Consider the following 7626-nt stretch of genomic DNA (forward strand, 5'->3'; position numbering starts at 1 on the left):
AGAAGCCCGAACCACCTTAACTGGCTCCTCTCGATGTGGAGGAGCAGCGGCTCTACTCCGAGCCCCTCCTGAATGGCTGCATTCCTCACCGGCTCTACGGGAGAGTTCAGCCTCTGGAGGAAGCTCATTTCTGCCGCTTGTATCTGTGATTATCAGTCCTGTCATCACAGCACTCAGAGAGACTCTGAGCTGATTTTTACTTTCACATTTTACCATAAATGTTTAGATACGAATAAAATCCTTGAGGTGTTTCAGTCTGGTTTTAAGGCATTTCACAGCACAGAATCAGCTCTTTTAAGAGTTTTTAACGATATTTTATTGGCTACAGACTCTGGGGATTCTGTTATTTTAATGCTTTTAGATCTCACAGCTGCCTTTGACACTGTTGACCACAGTATTCTCATTTCTCACCTTGAGCACTGTGTGGGGGTAAAAGGCATATCTTTGAAGTGGTTTAAGTCATACCTGTCTGAGAGAAGTTTTAGAGTCAGTTTTGGAGGCTCAACTTCTTCATCTGTCCTGCTTTTATGTGGAGTCCCACAGGGTTCTGTTTTGGGGCCGATCCTTTTTTCTTTATATCTACTTCCCCTAGGATTGATTTTGAAAAAATATGGTATCTCCTTCCACTTCTACGCTGACGATTCCCAAATTTATCTGCCCCTGAGAGGAAATGATGGCAGCTCTCTGAAAATATTAACTGAATGTCTGAATGACATTAAAGCCTGGATGGTTTAAATTTTTTACATTTTAATGAAAGTAAGACTGAGGTCATGATCCTTAGACCCAGTAGTTCGAGTGGTACTGCTAAATTGGACCTGGGACCACTTGATCTTTATGTAAGGCCCGTAGTAAATAACCTTGGTGTGAAAACAGACTGTGAGCTAAAGCTGGAGAAACAGATAAACTCTGTGGTGAGATCAGGCTTTTACCATCTCAGGCTCCTTTCTAAGGTCAAGCCCTTCTTATCTTTTAGTAACTTTGAAAGAGTTATACACGCTTGTATTTCCACTCGGCTTGACTTCTGTAACGCCCTGTATGTTGGTATAAACCAGTCCTCTCTTTCACGCCTTCAGTTGGTCCAGAATGCAGCCGCTCGCCTTCTTACTAGAACTCCTAAAACTGAGCACATCTCCCCTGTGCTGGCCTCCCTTCACTGGCTTCCGGTACGTTTTAGGATTGATTTTAAGATTTTATTGTTTGTTTTTAAATCTCTAAATGGGCTGGCCCCATCATATCTCACCGAACTCCTAACCCCTTATGTTCCCTCTAGGTCACTGAGATCTGCAGACCAGCTACTTCTCAGTGTTCCTAAAACTAGGCTTAAGAAGGGGGGGACCAAGCTTTCTCAGCCCCTAAACTATGGAACGAGTTGCCCCTTTATGTCAGGCCAGCTTTGACTCTGCATGCTTTTAAAGTGTGTCTTAAAACTTATTTTTACAGACACCCAGATTCACCCTATCATGATCAGTGATCATGCACTGGTGTCTATGTCTCTGACACAGAAGAGAGTCACACCACCAATCAGGAACTGGAGATTTAATACATCATTACTTAAAGAACAAGACTTCATTAACTATTTCAAAAAACAGTGGGCAACATATTTAGAACATAATGATCTGCCAGGAATACCAACATGTGTTCTTTGGGAAGCAGGAAAGGCAGTAATGCGGGGCAAAATAATATCTTACTGCTCGCATAGGAAAAATAAAGAAAACATACTTGTGTTAGAATTAGAACAGAAAATTAAATCTTTAGAAACAGCCTGTGCTACTTCACCACAAGAACATATAATTAAAAACCTGAGGAAACTGAAACTGGAGTTAAATGAAATAATTGATAAAAGGACACAATTTTTGTTGCAGAGACTGCATTTGGAAAACTTTGAACATGGAAATAAATCTGGAAAATTTCTGGCCAACCAGTTAAAACTAAACAAAGAAAAAACAGCTATTTATTCCATTAAAGATTCAACTGGTAACATTACTCATGACCCACAACAAATAAATAACTCTTTTAAAGATTTTTATGAAGCCTTATACTCATCACAGGTTAATCCATCTGATGCTACCATTGAAGAATTTCTTAACAATATAAATCTACCTAAACTAAATGAGGAACAGGTTGCAGCTCTGGATTTACCACTTTCAATGTCTGAATTCCAGGAAGCCTTAAAGCATCTCCCAAATAATAAAGCCCCAGGCCCAGATGGTTTTCCAGCCGAGTTTTATAAAGAATTTTGGTCTGAGCTAGCTCCCATTTTTTTCAGAATGGTGACTCAGATTCAGAATGATCACATCTTATCTCCAACCTTAAACTCTGCTAACATTAGCCTGCTTCTTAAACCAGGCAAAGACCCCACACTCCCATCTAGTTACCGCCCAATCTCTCTTATTAATCTAGATCTTAAATTAATTTGCAAGGTCCTGGCCAGAAGATTAGAAAATATTACTCCACTTATTATACATCCAGACCAAACAGGCTTTATCAAGGGTCGACATTCAGCCAATAATACACGCAGACTAATAAACGTAATAGACTATTGTTCTATTAACAAATTAGAAACCACAATTATATCTTTAGATGCAGAGAAAGCATTTGATAGGGTAAACTGGAAATTTTTATTAGCGGTCCTACACAAATTTGGATTTGGTTCATCCTTTATAAACTGGATCAGAACACTATACAGCTCTCCAAATGCACGTGTTAGGACAAATGATATTATTTCCCAAAGCTTTAATCTGCAGAGGGGCACCAGGCAGGGCTGCCCACTCTCTCCCTCACTTTTTATCATTTTTATTGAGCCGCTTGCAGCAGCAATACGTCAACATGCAAATATTAAAGGGATTCAAACTGAAAATACAGATCATAAAATATGCCTTTATGCTGATGATGTATTACTTTTCCTTGGGAGTTCACAATCCTCTCTTCTGAAGACAATCTCACTAATAGATAAGTTTTCATCTATATCAGATTACTCTATCAATTGGGCTAAATCAACAGTTTCGCCTTTGAATTGTAACTTTCAGAATACCTCCAGGACTCCACTAAAATCAGGTAATATTAGATATTTAGGCATCAATTTTTCCGCCAGGCTCTCAGACTTGGTACGATTAAATCATATCCCCCTGTTAGAAACAATAGAGGATGACTTATCACGTTGGAATAGTTTACCTATATCACTTATGGGGAGAGTTGCCACCATTAAAATGATGGTTTTACCAAAAATTAATTATCTATTCTCACTGATCCCTAATAAACCTTCTGTTGCTTGGTTTAAGTCACTAGACTCAAACATCTCAAAATTCCTATGGAAAAACAAACCATCGCGAATTAGTTTGAAAACTTTACAAAAGCCAAAACACTATGGCGGTCTAGAACTACCAAAGTTTTATTTCTATTTCTTAGGCAGTAGATTGCAGTACATTTCAAAGTGGATCAAATCAAATTCATTAGACAACCCATGGTTGGATTTAGAGCAGGCACTTTGCGGAAAAGTAAAAATCTCAGATCTACCTTTCATTAGCCCCAGTATTAAGCATCATAACTGCTTTAAAAGTCTTAGTATTAACACCTCTCTGTCAGCCTGGTGGGAATTTTTAAAAATAACTAAGTCTTCACTTATCCCCTGTAAATTAACGCCCATTTGGAACAACCCAGATATTTGTCAGAAAAAGAAAATGCTGAATTTTCCGTTATGGCGTGATAAAGGGATAAATAAGTTAGAACATATTATCCAAGATGGAAACCTTATGACATTCCATGAACTTATATTAAAATATGGAATGGGCAACAGTAGATTTCTCGAATATCAACAACTGAAATCTATCCTGCAGGGAAAATTTAATCTCAATCAACTGAATTTAGAAATACCTACATGGGTATCTGAACTTCTAAACCTCTGTACCCCCAAATTGTTATCAAAATTATATAAATTATTATTAAAAACTGATGATTCAGTCTCCCTCCTGATTACAAAATGGGAAGGTGATCTTTCTATCAGCCCGGACCAAAACTTCTGGACAGAAATATGCTCAAATATCTTCAAAATGACTAAAAATTCCCAATTACAACTTATACAATATAAAATTCTCCATAGAATGCACTATTCTGGACAAAGGATGTTCCAAATGGGCCTTACACACTCAAACATATGCACCCACTGCACAAGCAATTCAGAGGAGAACTATATGCATGCTCTGTGGTCTTGTATTCCTGTTCAGAAGTTCTGGCAGAGGATATGCGAAGACTTATCTACATGGTTTAGCCGTCGTGTTCCAACTTCCCCCAGACTGTGTATTTTAGGTGACGTTAATGAATTATCGATGGAGTCATATATATCACACATAGTTCTTACTGCCTTGTGCATTGCTAAGAAAACTATCCTCATGAACTGGAAATCAAAAAATAAACTGTGTATTACTCAATACAGAAATCTACTATTAGATCATGTTAGCTTAGAGAGAATGTCTGCTTCTGCTAAAAACCAATTGGATGAATTTGAATCTTTCTGGTTCCCACTGATTCAATTTCAATTCAATTCAATTTTATTTATATAGCGCCAAATCACAACAAACTGTCGCCTCAAGGCGCTTTGTATTGTGGGTAAAGACCCTACAATAATACAGAGAAAACCCAACAGTCAAAACGACCCCCTATGAGCAAGCACTTGGCGACAGTGGAAAGGAAAAACTCCCTTTTAACAGGAAGAAACCTCCAGCAGAACCAGGCTCAGGGAGGGGGGGTCATCTGCCGTGACCGGTTGGGCTGAGGGGAGAGAAAGACATGCTGTGGAAGAGAGCCAGAGATTAATATCAATTAATGATTAAATGCAGAGTGGAGTATAAACAAAGTAAATAAGGTGAATGAGAAACAGTGCATTATGTGAACCCCCCAGCAGACTAGGCCTATAGCAGCATAACTAAGGGATGGTTCAGGGTCACCTGATCCAGCCCTAACTATAAGCTTGATCATAAAGGAAAGTTTTAAGCCTAATCTTAAAAATAGAGAGGGTGTCTGTCTCCCGAATCCAAGCTGGAAGCTGGTTCCACAGAAGAGGCGCCTGAAAGCTGAAGGCTCTGCCTCCCATTCTACCCTTAAGTATCCGAGGAACCACAAGTAAGCCAGCAGTCTGAGAGCGAAGTGCTCTGTTGGGGTGATATGGTACTATGAGGTCTTTGAGATAAGATGGTGCCTGATTATTCAAGACCTTGTATGTGAGGAGAAGAATTTTAAATTCTATTGTAGATTTAACAGGGAGCCAATGAAGAGAAGCCAATATGGGAGAAATCTGCTCTCTCTTTCTAGTCCCTGTCAGTACTCTAGCTGCAGCATTTTGGATCAGCTGAAGGCTTTTCAGGGAGCTTTTAGGACAGCCTGATAATAATGAATTACAATAATCCAGCCTAGAAGTAATAAATGCATGAATGAGCTTTTCAGCATCACTCTGAGAAAGGATGTTTCTAATTTTAGAAATATTGCGCAAATGCAAAAAAGCGGTCCTACATATTTGTTTAATATGTGCATTGAAGGACATATCCTGGTCAAAAATGACTCCAAGATTTCTCACAGTGTTACTGGAGGCCAAAGTAATGCCATCCAGAGTAAGTATCTGGTTAGACACCATGTTTCTAAGATTTGTGGGGCCGAGTACAAGAACTTCAGTTTGATCTGAATTTAGAAGCAGGAAATTAGAGGTCATCCAGGCCTTAATGTCTTTAAGACATTCCTGCAGTTTAATTAATTGATGTGTGTCATCTGGCTTCATTGATAGGTAAAGCTGAGTATCATCTGCATAACAATGAAAATTGATGCAGTGCTTTCTAATAATACTGCCTAAGGGAAGCATGTATAATGTAAATAAAATTGGTCCTAGCACAGAACCCTGTGGAACTCCATAATTAACCTTAGTGTGTGAAGAAGACTCCCCATTTACATGAACAAATTGGAGTCTATGAGATAAATATGATTCAAACCACTGCAGTGCAGTACCTTTAATACCTATAGCAAGCTCTAATCTCTGTAATAAAATGTTATGATCAACAGTATCAAAGCTGCACTGAGGTCCAACAGGACAAGAACAGAGATGAGTCCACTGTCAGAGGCTCTAAGAAGATCATTTGTAACCTTCACTAATGCTGTTTCTGTACTGTGATGAATTCTGAAACCCGACTGAAACTCTTCAAATAAACCGTTCCTCTGCAGATGATCAGTTAGCTGTTTTACAACTACTCTTTCAAGAATCTTTGAGAGAAAAGGAAGGTTGGAGATTGGCCTATAATTAGGTAAGACAGCTGGGTCAAGTGATGGCTTTTTAAGTAGAGGTTTAATTACAGCCACCTTGAAGGTCTGTGGTACATAGCCAACTAATAAAGACTGATTGATCATTTTTAAGATTGAAGCATCAATAATTGGAAAGACTTCTTTGAACAGTCTAGTAGGAATGGGATCTAACAAACATGTTGCTGGTTTGGAGGAAGTAACTATTGAAGTTAACTCTGAAAGATCAACTGGAGCAAAAGAGTCTAAACAAATACCAGCAGTGCTGAAAGCAGCCGAACATGAAGAATAATCTTTGAGATGGTTATGAATAATTTTTTCTCGAATGTCTAAAATTTTATTTGCAGTGTTGAGGCTGTCATTCTCAGCATCTACATGGATGTTAAAATCACCCACTATAATTATTTTATCTGAACTGAGCACTAAATCAGATAAAAAGTCTGAGAAATCAGACAGAAACTCTGAGTAAGGACCAGGTGGACGATAGATAATAACAAATAAAACAGGTTTTTGATTTTCCCAATTAGGATGGACAAGACTAAGAGTCAGGCTTTCAAAGAATGAAAACTTTGTCTGGGTTTTTGATTAATTAATAAGCTGGAATTGAAGATTGCAGCTAATCCTCCTCCTCGACCTGTGCTTCGAGCATTCTGACAGTTACTGTGACTCGGGGGTGTTGATTCATTTAAACTAACATATTCATCCTGCTGTAACCAGGTTTCTGTAAGGCAGAATAAATCAATACGTTGATCAATTATTAAATCATTTACTAATAGGGACTTGGAAGAGAGAGACCTAATGTTTAACAATCCACATTTAATTGTTTTATTCTTTGGTGCAGTTGATGAAGCTGTATTATTTATTGTTTTTGAATTTTTATGCTTAAATAGCTTTTTGCTGATTTTAGCTTTGGTGTTTGGTGGTCTGGGAGCAGGCACCGACTCTATGGGGATGGGGTTTTGGGGGGATGGCAGGAGGAGAGAAGCTGCAGAGAGGCGTGTAAGACTGCAACTCTGCTTCCTGGTCTCAACCCTGGGTAGTCAGTTTTTATCAACTCCATTACTTAGCGGGGGTGGTTGGCTGAGGGCTCTGCTCCTGGTGTGCTTTGCGGGCGGTCTGGGGTGGACTCCCGGGGCCCGTGTGTGTCCGATAGCCCCTGGGACTGGAATCTTGCGGCTGCCTTCTTGTGGCGTCCGTGTGCTTGTCCTGGTTGGTGGTGGTGGGGGGCTTGGGTGGGTGCTGCCTTACGGTCTTGGGGTGTGGCCGGGGTGCTTGGGGTGATGGCTGCTGGCCTTGGCCGGATTGGCCGGTCTTCTCTGTGGGCTCGGGGCGTGGGGTCTGGGGCCTGGG

The 7626-nt window shown here is 39.7% G+C and overlaps 1 pseudogene; it reads right to left on the reverse strand.

Annotated features, from left to right (window-relative positions):
* The window catches only part of LOC115791921 (GTPase IMAP family member 8-like), a 263474-nt pseudogene that overhangs the window by 178581 nt on the left and 77267 nt on the right, over window positions 1–7626 (reverse strand).

This window comes from Archocentrus centrarchus, chromosome 14 (genome assembly GCF_007364275.1).
Source record: "Archocentrus centrarchus isolate MPI-CPG fArcCen1 chromosome 14, fArcCen1, whole genome shotgun sequence".
Lineage (NCBI taxonomy): Eukaryota > Metazoa > Chordata > Actinopteri > Cichliformes > Cichlidae > Archocentrus > Archocentrus centrarchus.